The sequence below is a fragment of the Anser cygnoides genome, chromosome 4 (genome assembly GCF_040182565.1).
Source record: "Anser cygnoides isolate HZ-2024a breed goose chromosome 4, Taihu_goose_T2T_genome, whole genome shotgun sequence".
In the NCBI taxonomy this organism is placed as follows: Eukaryota; Metazoa; Chordata; class Aves; order Anseriformes; family Anatidae; genus Anser; species Anser cygnoides.
The window spans coordinates 26,665,144-26,686,656 of NC_089876.1; the positions used below are offsets into that span (position 1 = coordinate 26,665,144).

General features: G+C 38.9%; 2 long non-coding RNA genes across 3 annotated transcripts; one reads left to right on the forward strand and one right to left on the reverse strand.

The window, feature by feature from the left end:
- Nucleotides 1–1,835: 1,835 nt before the first annotated feature.
- Nucleotides 1,836–3,082, reverse strand: LOC136790669 (uncharacterized). 2 transcript variants are annotated; one of them, XR_010831038.1, is made up of 3 exons: nt 2,886–3,082; nt 2,724–2,815; nt 1,836–1,964 (listed from the first exon to the last, which is right to left on the reverse strand). It is a non-coding gene; the product is annotated as an uncharacterized lncRNA (long non-coding RNA). The 2 variants fall into 2 exon arrangements; XR_010831039.1 differs by having other exon boundaries at nt 1,875–1,964; nt 2,743–2,815.
- An 11,473-nt stretch (nt 3,083–14,555) lies between these two features.
- Nucleotides 14,556–21,249, forward strand: LOC136790670 (uncharacterized). The gene is made up of 3 exons (XR_010831041.1): nt 14,556–15,222; nt 19,359–19,440; nt 20,144–21,249. It is a non-coding gene; the product is annotated as an uncharacterized lncRNA (long non-coding RNA).
- The last annotated feature ends 264 nt before the right edge of the window (nt 21,250–21,513 follow it).

The window sequence follows — 21,513 nt, forward strand, 5'->3', positions numbered from 1 at the left end:
GAATAAGACAGGATACAATTTATATTGAAGTCCTCCCACTTGAAAGGACATGTTTCCTACGGCACTGGAAAAAAAAAAAAAAAAAAAAAAGATGATCTCCATTGTATAATCTGGTCAAGTGGATTTGCTCACTTTCGTAAATGCCTGTCAGCTTCTAGACCACATTGCAACAGAAATTCAGTTTCACTTTCTCAGGGTCGCTCCTGGCATTTTCACAGGTATGAGACCAATCATATTTATATTTATGTTTATTATTACTGTTAGTGTAATTGCATGAAAACTTCCAATAGCTTTTCTATTAGTCAAGTTTTAATCCTCATGATAATAAAATATTAAATTCCTAAATTATGAGGAAAAACAGGAGAATTAGCAACAAACTCCCAGAAGGCCAGCAATTATGCAGCACTGCCTGCAAGTACTTTAAATTTATATTTTATTACATTCAAAGGAGTTTAAATTTACTTTTTCTCTCTGAATTCAAGGCATACAGAATGGCTTAATGCAAACTGAGTCAGAAACAATTGTGTTTCATGGATTTACATAGGACTTGGCATGACTCTGACTGTCTGGCTGCTAGTAAGCTGACTTCAATCAGGCTAATGTTTATAGAGAAAACTTTAATTAGGTATTTCATGCAATAGGTAGCATGTAATTGGCATGAATATACCTTCTGCTGAGCAGCCTGATTACTCATAAATAAACCCATGCAGAGTTGCTGAGAGTAATAGATGAATGCTGTGTTCTACTGGTACCGATGCTTATTGACTTGAATAGCTCATGATGATAATAACATTGTTTTAATGAACTGGAGCTGCCAAGGCAAGACAGAGGACAGTTTGTGTCACAAAGCTATAGCCCCAACATTTTAGATAATGAGCACAGACTAATTTAAGGTGACACAAAATAACCTGATTGCGACAATTCGTTTGCAATTGGGCAAACATATATACATACAGTTGTGTAGGTGTAACTGGAATTCAGTAATGAACCTTTTTTGCAGAATATTCAAAGTTATACAGACAGATTTGATTTGCCACATTGTTCTAAGCATAGGTTATTTACATTATTACCAAACTTACTATATGTTTATAATACCATCTGACAGACAGAAACTGGAAGTCAAATGATGTTTCTTACTCCAGAGGAGTATGTTTGCTCCATATGAAGAACTACATTAATTAGAGCTTGGATTTAACAAGTGATTTTGTTGTAAAGATAACTCTTTACATAGGGCTGTCATAGATTTCTCTTTGTTTCACAATTATATATACACACATACTTACACAGGTGTTTATAAAGCTATCTATAAATAATATTTATAATATTTATGCAATAGTTAGGTGTGTTCCTACCACAGACTTATACCCATACTCTTCAAAACAGAGATTTTTAATTGACGAGAACTGGTGAGCATTGGAATATGAACTCTGTAAAAGTGACAGTTACAATCTTTAAGACTCAGCAAAATTATAACCAAAATCCTCTTGCTATGACACAATGCGTTGCTCTGAGAAAGGCTACAGGGGAACTAGAATATAAAATGTGGAATACTAGATAAGAAAAAAAATACAAGTTATAGATATTATGAAAATTTTAGTACAAAATGCACCCAAATAATCAGCAAGCATGTTCAAGATCCAAAAGTAAGCAAGTTTGGGCATATCTAATAATTATAGACATTTGCAGGCTGCCTGCAAATGGTCGCTATTACCAATAAAAAAGTTTAAAAGTTTCTTTATCGTGGATACAAGAGAAACAATCAAACAAACAAAACAGACAATTTGCACAACTTTTACATTTATCTGTAAAGTTTACTCTTCAGAACTCTTTTCTCTTTTGTTTTTCTAGGGTGTTTTTTGTAGCACTAAGGAAGGTTATAATCAGTCTTTTCCAAGGAAAAGTGAGTTCAAGAAATGATGAGAGCAAATTTTGAGCTTCTGTTCCTGGAGTTTAGTCCTGTTTTCCTGAAGATGAAACAAAACAAAAATACCTAAGAAATACAGTAGAGGTTAAAGGAAAAGTGGTGTGTCTCTTTCTGGTGTACAGTCTCAGTGACATCTCTGCTGGATAATGAAATATTGGATATTTTGTATATTCTTATGCATTTTAGAGAACTAATGAAGGGCATTATTTTCATTAATCTTTAACTGTGGACCAGAAAACCAAGATTTACTTGGTAACCAAGATATATTCCTATCTTCTGACAGAGTACTTTCTCTCATTTCCTTTTGGTGGCTTGTTCATTTTTCTCAGCTTTAAGTAGTTATTTCTTTGGACTTTATGAAGTTCCACGCACCTTTCAGTGACTTTTCAGAAAACAAAGTAGTTGTGAAGATTATGTACACCAGAATGGTGATTCTTACTAAATCTCAACAGACCTACAAAACAAATAAGATGTGCATATACAACCTCACTTTGATCACAAAACTCAACCTGGATCAAAAATTATGTATGGTCTCTGTGGTTGTTCATTTCCCCCCTGCTAAAAATTTCCTCCTCAGTAAGCACAAAAAAGAACTGAGCATTATTCTAGCATTTGCTGTAGATTAGTATCGATGAAGATGTACTTAATATTGATGAAGAATCCAAGTCCAAAACAAAAGTAGGGCATATGTTCACAACAGACCCAAATTCATATGAGTTTAGCCTTAGCCAGCTGTTCTTCATGCACAAGCTGAACTTTTATGTGCTCTAGGCTACTTCACTAGCAACTCTGAGACTACCTGATAAGAGCTGAGTTACCGTTCTACAAGGAGATTACTGGCTTCCCAGCCTGCACAGTCTGCCCATCTCAGCTAGTGGCTGCACAGGAATTCTGAAAAGGGACAGAGAGAAATTATTCTTTCACATGGAGTACCTGAAAAATATTGTTTTCACCACCTCACCTCTCCCAACACAATCCACCGTACATTCTTCAAGCAATAGATCTCTGATTTCATGGGCGGTAGTACTCCTGGGAGGACTCTGAAGATAAAAATTTAGCCACTGACACAGATGCAAGCAATCAAAAGGAAAAGAATTAATTGTCTAGAGAGCAAGTTAAGATGTGTGACATGGATTTTAAAATCCCCTTCCTTTTATTAGCTATATTAGCTATTTGACTTTTTCCACCACTATCTCAAAACATGGGTGTATTCACTTCACTATTAAAAAAAAATAATCATCATCATAATTTGGTGGTCATCACTATGTTGGAAAACAAAACAAAGCAAAACAAAAACAAAATTCTCTTGTACTTCCCTGTTGTATTCCAGGTGATGTCAGTTATTTTCACCTATCACAATCATTTGCCAAAGCAAATGAGGAGCTGCTTCCACCCAAAAACCTGTTCTATAAAGTTCTGTAATAACATCTAAGGACAGTTTTCAGTTTCACTGATCTTTCAGTAATATGCATAAAGCTTTAAAGGCATCCTACCTAGTGGTATTTCTGAAGAAAGTGGTTTTACTCTACTACTCAGTGAGCTGCACAATGACCACTCTTTATGGTTTATGGAAGATGCATAGAATGACAGTAATTAATCAGTCCTGGTCTGTTTCTCCTCATCTCTTGCTAAACATCTGAATTTAAAGAGAGAAAGATTATGTAATAGAATAAAAGTTGATTTAATTTCACAGTTAAGTACCATAACACAGTACATGTCACATACCAAGTGCATTTTGATCCTTTATTTTTCCCCAACTATTTTTTTTTTTTAGGAGAAAGTTATAAAAAATACTGAAAGACTTTCTTAGCATGGTAGTTTTACTAGATTTCATAGTGTCAAAGTGTTAAATCATGCAATTTCAACTATCATGAATTATTAGCACTTATTACTAAGACTACTACTTGCTCTTTGCAAATGTCATAGGGAAGAAAATTTCAGGTACTGAACTTATAAACACTTGCAGACAAAGTCTGCCATACTAAAAAGCAAAAACTTTATTCTTGTTTTAAGTTAAACATAGAAGACACATTTGTACAGCAATTAATAGATTGTAAAAATCACAAATTCCTCTTAAAGCAGTTTTATTTATTTATTCTACAGCTCTCAATAAGGCATACACAACTTTACAGGATTTTTTTTTTTTTGACACTTTTCTACACAGATTACAGACGTGCAAAGTAGAGAGAACTTTTAAATAGGTAGCAGTATAAAAGCACTTATTAGAAGTCAAAGTTACATTTTAGAAAGTCCCAGACCTCTTTATGAAGATATTCCAAAAAGAAGTGATAACAGTCACATGGAGAAATATCAAATCACATTATTCAATACAAGACAAAGTCATCTGACGAAATTCCCAATCATCTTTGGATACAGTCTGGTCCCACATCATTAGACACTGTGAACAGGCAATATTTTTTGCCTCGTTACTGATTTTAACTCCACCAAGAGACAACACCAAAGTGTTGACCATTTCACTGAGGGTCTGAAGTATTGGCCCTATTGGCTAAAATGTGCTTTCTCTGCAGGAAATGTCATTCTACTTTAATAATAATAATAATAATAATAATAATAATAATAATAATAATGAATCTATTTCCTTTTATCTGAACATAAGTACAGGATTTGCATCTTTTCTCTACTGCTCATCCAAATTTTTGGGTTCTTAAGGAGTTTAAAAGTTTTCATTAACAATTTATCATTGTCTATTTCTACATTAAACTGCTGGCAATAATTTGCCATATAATTTGAAATTAATGTCCAAATTTTGACTAGTCACTTCTTAAATGGCAATTAATTATTTTCTATTGTGATTTACTAATAAACTTTCTTTTTCCTGTTTGAATCAGGCTTTAGTTTGAGCTAACAATATATCATATTGCTGAACACTTCTTTTCCATTTTTTCATGGTACCTAAACACCACAAGAATTCTGCAGCCATGAGATTACTGGGAGTATTATTTATTGATACCATTGTCATTCTAGCAGATATCATTTTTTAATCGTTATATTCAATCACTGAAAACAAGGAAGCTCACAGAAATAGGCATTTAAATGCTGCCTGTTTTCTTTTTTTTTTCTTTTTTTTTTTTCTGTCAGCTGTCTTTATCTGTATGCTGTCACAAAGACACTTCTAATGAGCCTGTTTGGAAGCAATTGGTCTTTGACTGATGTTCAGATGCAGTAAAGATGTTACTGTATAATCAGAGAGAGAGAATACATTTTCACTCCCAAACTTGCAACAGGCAAAGCAAAATCACAATCGAGGGGAGCTAAATACAGCTCTTCTTGGCTCAGTCTCTTATAAACTGCCTGACTCAGCTTCTACAATTGAATGTTGCCAAACCAGTAAGTTTCAGGTGACTGTAGCAGAGAATAAAAGCTCTGTTATTTCAGCTGCAGTCTGAAGATTTGCTTTGCAGTCTGCAAATCAGAAACAGTGGGTACTATGGGGAGTGACAGGGATATTTGAAAAGCAAGAAAACCAAGAACGAAGAGAGAAGGTTTCAAGCCCAGTATGCTGACCTCGGTCAGAGCATTTGAAATAGGATAAAGAGAACACTTTCATCACTATTTTTCAGAGTCCTTGCTCTATTTTTGCTCTCTTTAATCCCTAAAATTCTTACATCAGTATAAATTAAACCCCCTGAAAGAGATGTGTAGTTTTGTGAGTCTGTAGTATATACGTCTCCCCTGCTTTCCTGTTTTTCAAAATAGCAGTGGCCAGTACTACCTGATGATATTTCATAAACAGGTCAGACCAACAGAACAAGAGGTGAAAAACAATAAAGACACCTTTCTGCTATGTTGAAATACCGTGGTCCTTTGACTGTCTGGTTTTTGAAAACATATCTGGGAATAAGATTTGTGGAGCTACACACATACATCATCAGTCTAAGAATTGATTTTGTACTGACAGAAATTAAGTCTTGGTGATTTCTGACAGCTTCAAGATTAAGGAGATACAATCTGAGGTCACAATGTTGGATTTCACCACTAAATGTCTGCATGAGTACTGCTTCAGAAATCTTAATGCTTTACAATGTCTGGTCTATGATCTTATTAGCCTTGCCAAGCCCTGGAAAACTTGTACCAGTAGAAGGATACTTGAGATGGATCTTTTTGCCACCATTCTAAACAGAAAAGTACAGATTTTTTCTTAAAGAAAGTTTACATTAGTCTGCCATTCAAATAGCAGAATGAAAATGGAGACAGACAGAAAACAGATATGGCTGGGGAAGGAAAAGGAGGCACAAGAATGGGAGAGGAGAGGAGAGGAGAGGAGAGGAGAGGAGAGGAGAGGAGAGGAGAGGAGAGGAGAGGAGAGGAGAGGAGAGGAGAGGAGAGGAGAGGAGAGGAGAGGAGAGGAGAGGAGAGGAGAGGAGAGGAGAGGAGAGGAGAGGAGAGGAGAGGAGAGGAGAGGAGAGGAGAGGAGAGGAGAGGAGAGGAGAGGAGAGGAGAGGAGAGGAGAGGAGAGGAGAGGAGAGGAGAGGAGAGGAGAGGAGAGGAGAGGAGAGGAGAGGAGAGGAGAGGAGAGGAGAGGAGAGGAGAGGAGAATATTATACATTCAAATTTAGTGTTAAGGTCAACAATGGAAATTCCTGTCTTTGACTTATTTTGTTCAGGACATCTTTCAGAATGAAGATGATGAAGGTCTAGTGGTATGATGACCAGAGATGGGGAGAGTAACAGCTGGAAAGACAAAGACAAAACTCACCGTATTCATATCAACTGTTCCTGTAACACCACCATCAACTGAAGGATTAGAAGAGGTAAAAGTCTGCTATTTTGTTCCAAAGTTTGTCACAAGAGTTTTGATAGATATATCTGTAGTGCTTCTTCCCTATTTAACATAATCCTGAATGAGTACATTTAGTCTATCTTTAAATTGTTGCTGAATTTTAACTCTTGTCTATTGAGCTAAGATGGAGTTTTTTTCCCCTAGGAAAATTCACCAAACTTCCTCATATTTCTGAACAGTTAAGCATATTTCTACTGTTGAGTAATGTACACTATTACAGAGCATTACACTGGATTCTGCATTGCTCATTGCTCTTAAATATCTTTCTAAGAGGGGACCTGTCCAATTAGAAAGCTAGCTGGAAGGTGACAAGCTTCACTAGACACAAAGGAACAAGCTATTTGAGAAAAAAAAAAAAAAAGATAGATAGATAGGTAGATAGATAGATAGATAGATTTTCATCTTCCACTAGATTGTTGAGACCAATAGAAATCAGAAAATGTAAATCTGGACAGAGGTCAGCTGGAGCTCAGATAGTATTTTTGTTTTAGATCAGTTTTATAGCTGAGGAAAATGCAGAGTGAACTACAAGAAAAGGGTGCTGGTTCATCTGAGACCTATTTTATAACTTCATTTACTTTTTTTTTTTTAAGGAAATAATAGTTATGCACACATGCAAAAAGCTCTCAGGCAGATTTAATCAACCTGAACACCTCAGGAAGTAGCTTTGGGCCTTGGTTAAATTGACAAGACCACTTTTCTTTCTGAAATGGTGTATTTCAGTCTTTACAGACCAAATTCCCTTCATCCCTCCTGCAGCAGCTGTGCTAAACCTCAAAGGCCTTTTCTAAGCAATGTATCTAACTTGGAGCTCCTATTTTAAATTATCTAGTCTACCTACATAGCTTACTACTCCTGATCATAACACTGCTTAATGTAATGTGATGTGATGTAAATGTCAGCTTGAATCACTGCTAAAAAACAAATGACACTTTTGGGGACAAACTAGGAATTAGAAATGGTAAACAAATATTCTGCTGTCAGCATGTCTCTGCATCAGGCTGATCAACAGCCTGGCCTTTCCCTTCTGGTGCACTCTGAACAGCAGTAATTTTGCTTTTGTGTTTTAATAATACTAGCAAACAGTATCAAGGGGGACAGGAGTTTGAAATGGTGAATATTCAGTCCCATGAAAGAAGCTCTTGTTGGATAAAAAGAGGACTAATACCAGGCATCTACAAGGACAAATCAAAACACCATTGACTGAAAAAGTATTTAAGTGATACAAATAGTATTATTCTTGCCAAAGGAAAATGCAGTTAGTTATTGAACTCCATTTTAATATTTTGTTAGCAGCAGCTTTACTTTAATATGGCCATTCTCAACATCACTCAAGCAGTTAGCTTAATTTAATAGTATGAAAAACATAAATAAATTGTCCAGAGGAATGTAGCTTACTGACTGTCAGAAATTGACTGTAAGATGTGAAGTTTATTTGGAGAATCTGTAATTCATCACTAATTTAAATCAATGGTAGTACACTGAGACTCAGTGAAGATGAACTATGTTGTGGTCAACAGCTACGCTTTTAGAATGCAACTCTTGTTCATGAAGACAAATGACTGAATTTTAACCTCCTGTCACAAACAATGCATTTTTTTCTGCAACCATCCTTGTGTCCTGAAGGACTTCAAGATAGAGGATGGTCTTCCCAGTACAGTCTTGCTATATTATATTTCTCCCACAACAGTTTCATAGTACAAGATAAAATGCTTTCACACATTTCTCTAAAAATACTTCAGGCATAGCTAGGAATTCGTACAAGGCTGCTCATTACTCCTGGGAAAATCATAACTTATTTGCTGAATTCAACCAATTCATTCAAAGGGTGTATCACAGAATCATAAAATATCCTGAGTCTGAAGGAACCAACAAGGATCATTGAATCCAACTCTTGGCTCTGCACAGAACCACCTAAAAATCAAACCATATGTCTGAGAGCATTTTTCAAAGGCTTCTTGAACTCTGGCAGGCTTGGTGCCGTGACTACTTCCCTGGGAAGCTTGTTCCGGTGCCTGACCACCCTCTGGGTGAACCTTTTCTTAACATCCAGCCTGAACCTCTCCTGTTGCAGCTGTGTCCTGTCACTGTCCCCAGAGAGCTGAGCTCAGCAGCTGCCCCTTCAGTCCCCTGGTGAGGAGCTGCAGGCCACCATGAGGCCTCCCCTCAGCCCGCTCTGCTCTGGGCTGAACAAACCAAGGGACCTCAGCCACTCCTCATACATCTTGTCCTCTAGGTTATTCTCCATCTTTGTTGCCCTCCTTTAGATGTTCTCTAGTAGTTTTCTGTCCCTTTTATACTGTGGTGCCCAAAACTTCACACAGTACTTGAAGTGAGGCCTCATCAGTGCAGAATACAGTGAGATAAACACTTCCGTTGACCAGTAAGTGCCTGATGCACCACAGGATATATTTGTCCATTTTGGCTGTCAGGGCACACTGTTGACTCACATTCAACTTGCCATCAAAAAAAAATAAATAAAATCCCCAGATTGCTTTCCTTGGGGCCACTCTCCAGTCTCTCGTCCCCCAGCAAGACACATATATTCAGGATTGCCTTGTCCCAGGTGCAGAACACAGCACTTGCTCTTGAGATCTAATTAAAAATATGACACTAGAAACAGATGGGTGCATTTTACCCTCCATCAAAGAAATACCCAGCTACTTCAGCATAGCACTTCAGAGGGACTTTTTTACTAGCATTTCCACAATCCAGGTACCAGAAGTATCATGACAGGAAGGCTGCTCTGAAGATCAATTACATAAACTGCCATGCTGCAATGACAAGAGCTAGCATGTTTTAAAGCAATATCTTCACAGCTTGATCCATTTGTGTAAATGTCACAAACCAGGTCTAAATTTGTGTTTTGTTTCCTTCTTTCAGTCATAAAAATTCCTGACAAAGATATGTGAACAATCTGTTAATGTCTGACATCTCCATAATAAGATTGCAGCAATTCTCTAAAGTTCCAGTCTCCAAGTGTACAGAACGTTCTTCTTTCTACTTCAGAAACAGCAAGATTGTTCTAGCACAGCCCAAAGAATTGGATAGTACACATACCAGTTCCCCTCTGGATGGCACTCTGGCTTAGAAACATCTTTTGCTGACCAGAGGGTAATTCATTAAAAATATGACTCAGCCATCCTGGCAACCGAGTAGAAGCAGTGCCAAGCAGCTGTAATCTGCTTTGTCTCACACAAACAGACCTTCTACTATTAGAACTGAAATATATATGTATATATTCATTATGAAGGTTTTATATATATATATTCATTAAGAAGGTTTTTCAATAAGGTGTTTCTTAAACTGTCTTGCCAAAGAGAAGCCTCAACAGCAGTTGAGATCCTGTCCCTTCAGTTGTGTCTTTAACAAACTTGTTTACTTTCCAAAAGCTTTAAACACATCAGAATATATATATATTTATATATATGTGTGTGTAAAATTTGATCAAGGCTCAGCTCAAACCACTTGGTAATATCTAGTAAAACTATATAAAAGATTATACAAATCCCATGGATTCAACTGCAAAGCAAGTATTACTTGTTCAATATTTCTATTATATTTCCACAGTTTAATTTTTCTCTTTATTCTTCAAAGGGCATAATTCAAAAAAATAAATAAATAAATAAATAAATAAATAATAAAATAAAATAAAATAAAATAAAATCATATAAAGCCTCCAAAGAGTTTGGGATTCATTTTAAGTCCAGGACAAACTAAGTGAGATCCAAAACAATTCTCCTTGACAATTTTTTCATCATCTTCTCATCATGTCAGTGGCCTAACCCAGCTGATGCTTAAATTAAGGTCCTACACAATGGATTCTGGCTTTCTAATTAGTTCTACAGATGTTCCTGTATCAGATTTGGTCTAAATTAGTGCCAAGAAGCTCCAAAGAAGAGCTGGTAATTCTGGATAAGTTTAGCTCTCCATAAAGGCATAGGCTTCTCTGAACAGCCAACAGTACACATTATCCAAGACTGTGCTGTTTGCAGGTGAGATCCAGGGGAGAGTATGTTGTCATTTTAAAGCTAATTCAACTAAATCAACTCTAACTTATCCTTGTTGTATCTTCTACAACAGAGTCCACGTAGACAGAGCCTAGGACTCTCAAGTTCCCAGACCTTTTGTGAAAATCTCTGTGAAATGCCTACATTTCATGAAGAAATGTAATGTTACATGTAAATATGTTAACACAACCGTTATCAGCTGCCTACATAACAGGCAGAGTTCTCAGACTTCAGTAACTTCCTACTTAGGAGGAATCTGGTAAACTTGTGATTTTCCCATTTTATATCTACCCCACCTCTAGAAGGTGTAGAAGAAGATCTGCACACATAGCAGTGCAGGAAGAGTCATATTTCAGGGTCAAACATCAGTACTTATCTATGGCAAGTAGATCTGTTTCAAGAACAGATTATAAGTAAAGATAAATCATTGGGAGCCCTGTGCAGCTACTCATGATAGAAGTCCCTCAAAAATAACAGAACAAGTAACATTGAATGTCATGTCAAATATAAGTCATATGTTGAGATGGACAGAATGATCTGGTAACTCCTTCCATAGAATAAAGTGAGTTCATAGGTTCCTGCAAGACATCCAGAATTGAAGTGTGTTTAAACTGACCAATTTCCTATTCACATCAAGGATGTATTAACCACTGACAAGTCAAGTTGAAAGTAAGAGATCACTGAAATTATGACTCAGAGCAGAAAAATTGTTCATATAGAATAGTAAGGAAAACAGTTCAAAAAAAAATAAAATAGTAGACTTTTCCTGCTGTTTTTTTTTTTTTTTCCATTCAATAGCATTCAAAACCAAAAATTAAAAATCATATGTTTAATGGTTGATGTTGTTACCAACAAGCTTTGGACATTCTGCAGAGAAACTTAGTGGAATCAAACTATTATCTCTCTTCCTTGAGTACAACCCCAGGTAAAGATAGATTATTCCATACACAGGAAAATGTATGCCACAGTAATTCCACTAGATTTTAAGAACAAGAAAGTAAAAAATATATATATTTTTTAATCTTAAAAATATGATGGAAACATCAGTGAAAATACAGTCAAACTCTTCATTGTGTGGATATGCATATAAAACTTTCACTTATTCATCATGTATATTTCACTCCACTTCAGTGTATTTAAATCATTTTGAGTTGCCTGTATCTGATTTTTTTTCCATTCATCATTAATCACTCTCCTTTCTAATCAGTGTATAGCAGTTACTTGATTAATTTCAAAAGACTCTGTTTGTGATAAACAGTTGAAGAAAACTATATAGATACAAACTTTACATGTTGCTTTAAAAATATTATCTCCATTTTCATTTTTCTCTGCTATATGAATCCACTTCCTAAGATATGTCTAGTGTCTGAGCACTGTCTATTTTGTATACATGTGAAAATCGTCTTCCTCAATGAAAGTTTCACTGTGTCAGTGGTGTACAGCTGATCTGGAAGGAAACACTTCTAGAAAGAAGCACATGTCGAGCTTGAGATCTGAGAAGAGCATCCTACAGTGGAGAGAATACCAGTAAATTAGCACTGGCATCAAGGTTATATACATAGCTTACAGTATTTGCAATACAAAAATTCTACCCTCAAATTCTTCTAGAATTCTTCGTTGTTTTTCCATTGCTGTTCTTATTGAAACAAGAAAAATAATTTGCGTACTAAGGATTTCTTTGGAAAGTTGGAAAAGGTGGAAAATCTCCCTCAAGACTTCAGGTATTAAGCAGTATTCCTCAGGGAGAAAAAAAAAAATACTCTGTGCTACAATTCTTGATTTATAATTCAAATGGTCCATACAGCATATGAGACAGCTGAAACACAGAATGTAAAATAATCAGTAGTCATGGAAGAACTGCAGCTGCTGTTGGACTTACAACAGGAACTAAGAGCGCTGGATGCCCACTGGTCCCTGTTTGGAGGAAGTATTTTCCCATTATGGTCATGTTGCTCCATGTGTTAATAATAATTCTGGTGTCAAAAGTCTTACAGTGCCTCTTCAACAATGTTTCTAGATGAGGTCTTCCTTCTATACCTACCTCTAGGCTCTGGTAAGAGCTCCTCTCAGACTTACAACTACACATGAAAATATAGCAAGGACAGGAATTTTAAAAAGATTAGAAAGCAATTCAGAATGAAACACTTGGTCTCATGGAATATACAAGATTAATTAAAATACTGGAACTAGAGGTTTGCTTTCAAATAGAACATTGATAAAGCTGATAAGAGAATATTGTGCTCATAGTTAGCTTTGAAGAGTTCTCACAGAACAAGAGGAGTTCCAAATACAAATCATAGCCTGAAGAAAGATGTCTCTGAAAAAGAGAGCTTTAGTTTATCATGAAGAGGATTGCTATATAATGGAGTAAAATGTCAAGTTCCCTCCCAGGTAGAATATATTGGTTACTTACAAGTTCATTAATTCTTCGGACACAAGTATAACAAATGCACTGACCAGTACTTTAAACCTCAGCATTCAGAGAAAGCAAACAAACAAGAAAAAAAAAAAAAAGCAAAAAAAAAAAAAGCAATGAGGATAATTGATCTCTTCTCTATATTATCAAGTTAAATAGTTGCATCTCCACATTCTGAGTTTTTAAATCTTGAAAAAAAAACATCTTTTTGAAACCCTTATGTAAACAGACTCATGGTTTTTGAGTTCTGTATTCCTCTGAGAATTGTATAAAATGCATCACTTCATGATATACAGTAGATTACACCAGATAATCTCCTGGAACCTCATCAGTATCCCCAGATGGCAATAAGAGCAACATCTATATTTTCAGTAAAGAAGTATATAAACATAAACCTTTCAGCAACAGTTGTTACTTCACTCTGAAATGAAATACATTTCTCATCAGTTGTTTACCCATATTATTCACTGATTATAGATTTTATCTCCTTAGTGCATCCTCTTAAGTTCTTAGTTTTTCATTAGACTAAAAATGATTTGTCCAGCTGTCCCAGACACCATGAGTATGCCTTCAAGGCATTCTTGATACCATGAAAAAGAAAAAATGTCTCTCTTTGTAAGAGAAAAATAAATAGAAGATGCAAAGTGGGGAAAAAAAAAAAAAGAAGAAAAAAAACCAAAAACCTCAGTCTTCGTATAAAAGCAGTTTCCATCTTTCAAGCAAGTCGTGTCTTTACTTCTGAACTGAATCAGAAAGAATAAATGGAGGACTCTCTTTTCTGTACCTCGAATATCTCTCTGCTTCAGGTCAGGCCAAAATGTCATTTCTTTGAAATTCTTGACAGCTTTGAAGTGGAAGATCACGGATATGGCTTCTGAATCCTGAGTTTATGGTTAAACAGTCATTTTCAGAGGGAAGATCATCACTTTTGGAAGGAGCCTATACTGTCTCTTGTTGATAAATTGAAATGTGTACACAGTTGACACTTAGACATACTTGATCAGTCATGTATTCCTTCTTTCTGTGTCTTTACATGGTGCATGGGCCTGTGGGAGTCCTCAGCTTACTTTGCTTGAGCAAACACCCCCTCTCTAAGCAAAGTGAACAGCTGTTCTCTCAGGAACAGCACAGTGTTACACGCAGTCTAATCAGCTGTGATGTAGAGCTATCATCCTACCTCTAGTTTTGGTGTTCTCTCTGCCAGCGGTGATTCAGGGGTCTTTGTGCCTTGTAGACCTACTGGCGCCATCTATAACTGAATTTAATGAAATTCTTACTAAATACTGATACCAAAATTGACCAATAATAAAAAGTCATATTTGACAGTTTTCTGACTTCCTATGACATTTCTGAACAAAACAGAAAGACAGAACTATGTTCAAAATGTCTAAAATTCATCAGCAATTAAATTTTTGAGACATGTATGGTTTTTGCTTTTTATGAGTAGCTTTGAAGATAATTTTCTTTCCCTTCCCTTCCCTTCCCTTCCCTTCCCTTCCCTTCCCTTCCCTTCCCTTCCCTTCCCTTCCCTTCCCTCTTTTTCTTGCCCAGCAGCTGAAAGCAAATGTTTAGCATACAATTTTCTGGTAATAAATATCACACATTAGAGATATTTCAGATGATTTGGCTTTCTTGATAAATCATGAAAAAAGTTTGTAGACTCTAATACCCTTTACCATAATATTTAAGATTGTCAAAATGTAGTTTGCCTCAGACTTTCTGAATGGGCTTCCACTATTAACCATTAATTCCCTGATGCTAACAACATTTGACATTTGTCCCTGTAGACTGACCCCCAGCAGCTAATTGTATTCTTCTCAAACTATTGTCCTTTGAAGAGCGAAACATCTGGTGAGGCATTGAAAAGTATAGTGACCTCCTGTGACATTTAAAGTTTTGTTTAGCTCCTTCACTGCTTTGATCTTTCTGCTTTCCATAACATCCTCTTTCTGGGGAAATGCCCTTGAAAAGGGGAACTGTGAAGAGACTATTCCTGGAAAGCTGTATCTGGGCAGTGAAAAGGAGCAAGTAGGCATTATCAGCTTCCATCACCCAGTGAAGTTGTCTCCAGGTAAAATGTTGTCTTTGCACGGCCTTCACCAAGGGAGTAATGACTATTAGAATGCAGAATTGTTTTCATGTACAGAAAACTATAATTTCTCTGCTGGACTATGAATCATGAACTAGTGGTTTATTTTCAGTTTAAATTATCAGCTAATTATTATTTCTCAGGCAAGCAATAATCCCTTTCATGACAGAAAGCCTTCAAAGGGAATATTTTCAATCGAGAACACAAAGAGCTTAGAAATATAAAGCAAAGAAAGGTTAATCTTGTCTTGGTGCAAGCCTTCCCCCTTCTCTAAGTAGTCCAGAGCTTCAAGTAGTTGGAACAGCCTTGAATACAGAGATTTTCATTTACCACTGTGTGATAATCCACTTAAAATCTATATCTGTGAAAATTTGTATTTTAAGGCCAGCAGTCTGAAAGTGAAATGTCAAGATAAAACAGAAAGACAGAAACACAGCAGTGTTGGTAAAAGTGAGAGGAATTCACAAAGAAAAAAAAAAAAGAATTTGACTAGGACAACAGAGGACAGCAAAACAAGAGATTTAGGGTTAGATGACAACATTATCTAGGACATATTCTTCAGAATTAATTCCATGTATAAAATTAGTGTTGTATCTTGCATCAAGTCAGAAGAATACAAATACTCTCTCAGTTATTCTGGTTTTAGTCTGAAGTACTGCACCATCTAGTCCTGGGAAAATGGAAAATGCCAATAAAAACTGTTGAGTTGGTGTGGAGAAAGAAAGTAGGCCCCTTCCTCCTTCTGAGCCATTAGTCTAGGCAGAAGGCACCACTGCCTTTCCCCCAAAAGGCAGGAGAATGCAGTGATGCTGGGAAGTCCATCTATTGGGCCTTTTAGCTTCCTATTTCACAGATTTCACAGATTTCACAGATTTCTCTAGGTTGGAAGAGACCTCAAGATCATCGAGTCCAACCTCCGACCTAACACTAAGTACTCCACTAAACCATATCCCTAAGCTCTACATCTAAACGTCTTTTAAAGACCTCCAGGGATGGTGACTCCACCACCTCCCTGGGCAGCCTGTTCCAATGCTTAATAACCCTTTCGGTAAAGAAGTACTTCCTAACATCCAACCTAAAACTCCCCTGTCGCAACTTTAGCCCATTCCCCCTTGTCCTGTCACTAGGCACGTGGGAGAATAGACCAACCCCCACCTCTCTACAGCCTCCTTTCAGGTAACTGTAGAGAGCGATAAGGTCGCCCCTGAGCCTCCTCTTCTCCAGGCTGAACAAGCCCAGCTCCCTCAGCCGCTCCTCGTAAGACTTGTTCTCCAGACCCCTCACCAGCTTGGTCGCCCTTCTCTGGACTCGCTCGAGCACGTCCATGTCCTTCCTGTAGCGAGGGGCCCAAAACTGAACACAGTACTCGAGGTGCGGCCTCACCAGAGCCGAGTACAGGGGCACAATCACTTCCCTCGACCTGCTGGCCACACTGCTTCTTATACAGGCCAGGATGCCGTTGGCCTTCTTGGCCACCTGAGCACACTGCTGGCTCATATTCAGCCGACTATCCACCAATACTCCCAGGTCCTTCTCGGCCAGGCAGCTTTCCAGCCACTCATCTCCCAGCCTGTAGCTCTGCTTGGGGTTGTTGCAGCCCAGGTGCAGGACCCGGCACTTGGCCTTGTTGAACTTCATGCAGTTGACCTCAGCCCATCGCTCCAGCCTATCCAGATCCTCCTGCAGAGCCTTCCTGCCCTCGAGCAGATCGACACACGTACTTAGCTTGGTGTCATCTGCAAACTTACTGAGGGTGCACTGGACGCCCTCATCCAGATCATCGATAAAGATATTAAAGAGGACCGGCCCCAGTACCGAGCCCTGGGGGACTCCACTAGTGACCGGCCTCCAACCAGATTTGACTCCATTCACCACAACTCTCTGGGCTCGGCCATCCAGCCAGTTTCTAACCCAGCGAAGCGTACGCCAGTCCAAGCCACGAGCAGCCAGTTTCTTGAGGAGAATGTTGTGGGGAACGGTGTCAAAAGCCTTACTTAGGTCAAGGTAGACCACGTCCACAGCCTTTCCCTCATCCACCAAGCGCGTCACTTGGTCATAGAAGGAGATCAGGTTCGTCAAGCAGGACCTGCCTTTCATAAACCCATGCTGACTGGGCCTGATCGCCTGCTTGCCCTGCAAGTGCCGCGTGATGACCCTCAAGATAATCTGCTCCATGAGCTTCCCCGGCACTGAGGTCAAACTGACAGGCCTATAGTTCCCCGGGTCTGCCCTCCGGCCCTTCTTATAGATGGGCGTCACATTGGCTAGCCGCCAGTCAACCGGGACCTCCCCCGATAGCCAGGACTGCCGATAAATGATGGAAAGCGGCTCGGCCAGCTCCTCCGCCAGTTCTCGCAGTACCCTCGGGTGGATCCCATCAGGCCCCATCAACTTGCGCACATCCAAGCTCCGTAGCAGGTCGCCAACCATTTCCTCATGGATAGCGAAGGCCACATCCTGCTCCCCATCCCCTTCCACCAGCTCAGGGCACTGGGTGTCCGGAGAACAACCGGTATTGCCGCTAAAGACTGAGGCAAAGGCGGCATTAAGCACCTCAGCCTTTTCCTCATCCTTAGTAACTAGGTTTCCCCTCGCATCCAGTAAAGGATGGAGATTCTCCCTAGTCCTCCGTTTCGCGTTGATGTATTTGTAAAAGGATTTTTTGTTGTCTTTAACGGCAGTAGCCAGATTGAGCTCCAGATGAGCTTTGGCCTTTCTAATTTTCTCCCTGCACAGCCTCGCTACATCCTTGTAGTCCTCCTCAGTGGCCCGCCCTTTTTTCCAAAGATTATAAACCCTCTTTTTTCTGCTAAGCTCCAGCCGCAACTCTCTGTTGAGCCAGGCCGGTCTTCTTCCACGCCGGCTCATCTTTGGGCACGTGGGGACGGACCGCTCCTGTGCCATCACGATTTCCTTCTTGAGGAGCGCCCAGCCTTCCTGGACTCCTCTGCCCTTCAGAACCGCCTCCCAAGGGACTCGGCCAACCAGCGTCCTGAGCAGCTCAAAGTCAGCCCTCCGGAAGTCCAAGACAGCAGTTTTACTGGTCCCCTTCCTGGCCTCGCCAAGAATAGAGAACTCTACCATTTCGTGGTCACTCTGCCCCAGACAGCTTCCGACCACCACATCTCCCACCAGTCCTTCTCTGTTTGTGAAGAGAAGGTCTAGCGGGGCACCACCCCTGGTAGGTTCACTGACCAGCTGCGTCAGGAAGCTATCTCCCACGCTCTCCAGAAACCTCCTAGACTGCTTTCTCTGTGCCGTGTTGTGTTTCCAGGATATGTCCGGGAAGTTGAAGTCCCCCACGAGGACAAGCGCCGACGATTTTGCAACTTCTGTCAGTTGCCTATAAAACTCCTCATCCGTCTCCGCATCCTGGTTCGGCGGTCTATAGCAGACCCCCACCAGGATGCTAGCCTTGCCGGCCTTCCCACGGATCCTAACCCACAGGGATTCAACCTTATCATTCCCAGCCTGGAGTTCCACAACATCAAAAGATTCTCTAATGTAGAGAGCCACGCCACCACCCCTTTTGTGCTGCCTGTCCCTCCTGAAGAGCCGATAGCCAGGCATTGCAGCACTCCAGTCGTGGGAGCGGTCCCACCACGTCTCCGTGATGGCAACCAAGTCGTAGCCTGCCTGCTGCACGATGGCTTCCAGCTCCTCCTGTTTGTTACCCATGCTGCATTAAGTGCAATTTCCCTGCTGCATTAAGTGGAGCTGGTGAAAAGACTTGTGCTAAGCATAACAGACCCATATGGTAATATGTGCAGCGTGGGGCAGACATGCCTGCAGCATGCCATCAGCTTTGGGTTGGATGCTTGGGGAGTTGCCCATACTCTGCCTGGGCCTCCTGCCCACAGAAATGCTTGCACATGGAATGGGATTTGTTTGGGTCCCATCACGGTCTCTCTTGCTTGTCCGATCCCAGCACTGAGTCAGGAAAATGTACTAGCATAACTGTGCCAGGTATAGCTAAGCTCAGGAAAGCACATCTGAGCATGGCATAGCATTCTTCATCAGTCTAGAGAGTGACAGGAACCCACATCAGTTCCTCTCACCCCCCCAAAAATTTTCTTTTAAACTCAACCTTCATGCTCTTCATTGTCATGTTTTGCCAGGCAATGATCAAAGGAAATTGTGCAGCTGCCTTTTAAGTCTATTACACAACAAGAATTCCAGGATTTTGATTTCATTTCAGAGGTAGGTCACAACTTCTCAATCTAGTCCTTCCTATTTCTCTGCCTTTGAACTTTATTTTAGTGCCTGAAATGTTAAGCTGTTCATCTTCCTGGCTGGTAGCTCAAATACCATGCAAGCATCACTTTATAGTTTTATGGGGTTTTTGAGTATTAGTTCAGCTGAAGCAGATGAGTTTCCTGGAGGGGAAACTGAAGGAAGGGGAGACAAGAAAGAACAAAATCTTGAAAATTTCTAATGCAAGTGAGGAATGGAAAGCAAGGTATCACCAGAAGATAAACCTTACTGGGATAAGGAACTGAAGGGAAATTTGAGAGGTTAGAGAAATATTTACAGAGTCAAAATGTAAACTACTAGAGGAAAAAAAAAATGCAGTCAAAAGGAATGTAAAATCACTGTGCGATTTTATTCATTTTTAAATAAGGATTAGAAATTACTTGAATTGCAACTGGTGCCACTAATCTCTCAGCTGTTGTGTTTTAGCCACATAAACTAGTGTACAATAGTGGCAATTATTGTTCACTTATATATTTTTTAAACTCATTAATTATTCTATGGCTTCCAGTTTAACATTCTACTCCCTACCTAGTATTGAAACTTGTTTAGAAAAAGGGAGCTGTTTAATTGGACAAAGACAATCCATGCAAGTTCTACACAAAGGTATAAAGTATTGTTATCTAAAACAGTTTTGTTTTGTTTTTAACAGAATAAGCAAGCCTCCAGTGCAGAGTTCATGGACAAAAACGTATTTAGTATTACAAAATCTGTCTTGAGATCTAAAGGGCACAGCTAAGTATGTTTCTGTTGTGTGTTTCTTCCACCACAGTTAGAACAACGACAATTCCAGTCTTAGTGGAAATTACAGTGATGCTTTTCATCAATTTCCGAGAATAATGTCTGGCAAAGTGGCTCCAGTCATCTTTCCTAAGGCAGCTACTGTGAGCATAGCTTGGTACTGACTTTGTGCTAACAGAGGTATTAAAAGGTTTGCTCCTGGAGAAGCAAATGAAATGCTTCAGGACACAAAGGCAGCAGAGCATACAGAAAGCTAGTAGATTTTAGAGGCAATCGTATACTGAGGAATTAATAATTCTCACTGACTGAATCGTGTACTAGGTAGTCAACATAGTCAAATACCATTTATTTCTACATATCTTTACGAAATAAAAGTTTTGGCAATTTCATGACTGCTAGCTATATCACGCAGGACACCGACTCATAGTAAGTGCACCATTAATGGTTGTCTGCATGCTGCTGAATTTGCTGCCCAGTTATTAACCACTAATCCCAAGTAGTCTAGAGGACAAAATAGTTTTGATTTATAACTCCACTTAATGTGTTTTTTGGAGTACTGTAATAACACATGCACATTTATCTTCATTGTTGCTGCTGGGAAATTTAAAGGATGTCTGTAGCAAGCTTTTCCCATTTAGAGAAATAAACGTTAGGATTTTAAAGCACTCTGTGTTATCAGAAGGAAACAACAAATCTATAACCTAAGAAGTGGTATGTGGATGAAGAAAATAATTTAGTAACTAATATTCAAAGCTATTCTACTACATACTGTTTTAGAATTCCAAATATACAGAATCAAACCCAATTCTCAGTAGAGACAACCCTAGTGTTAACTCAAGAACGTAAGTACTCAATGCAAATGACTGTGTAGGTTAAATAGCAGCTACTGATATGACCAGTGCTGAATATTCCTTGGCAGTCTGAACTGTCATTCTGAATGACAGTAGACTGTGATCTGAATCACAGTGGATTGTGATTTCACTAGTTTATTGTATTCTGAGAAAGCTGTAATTTCAAAACCATGACTTCATTGCTGCAAAACACTTGTGCTGCTTCTTACCCAAGTCAGAACATACTGAGTTATAAAATACTTAGAACATATTTAGTTATGAAATAATTTAGGTCATACAAAGTTACAGCTGTAATTCAAAGCAATGCTATTGATTTCAGAGGAGCAATACTGCCTTACACTGATATTCTGGTCCTATAAACTTTTAAATAAACAGAGCAGTTAGGACTCTCACCGCACAAGTTAATTTTTGCTATTAACTCTACTTATTC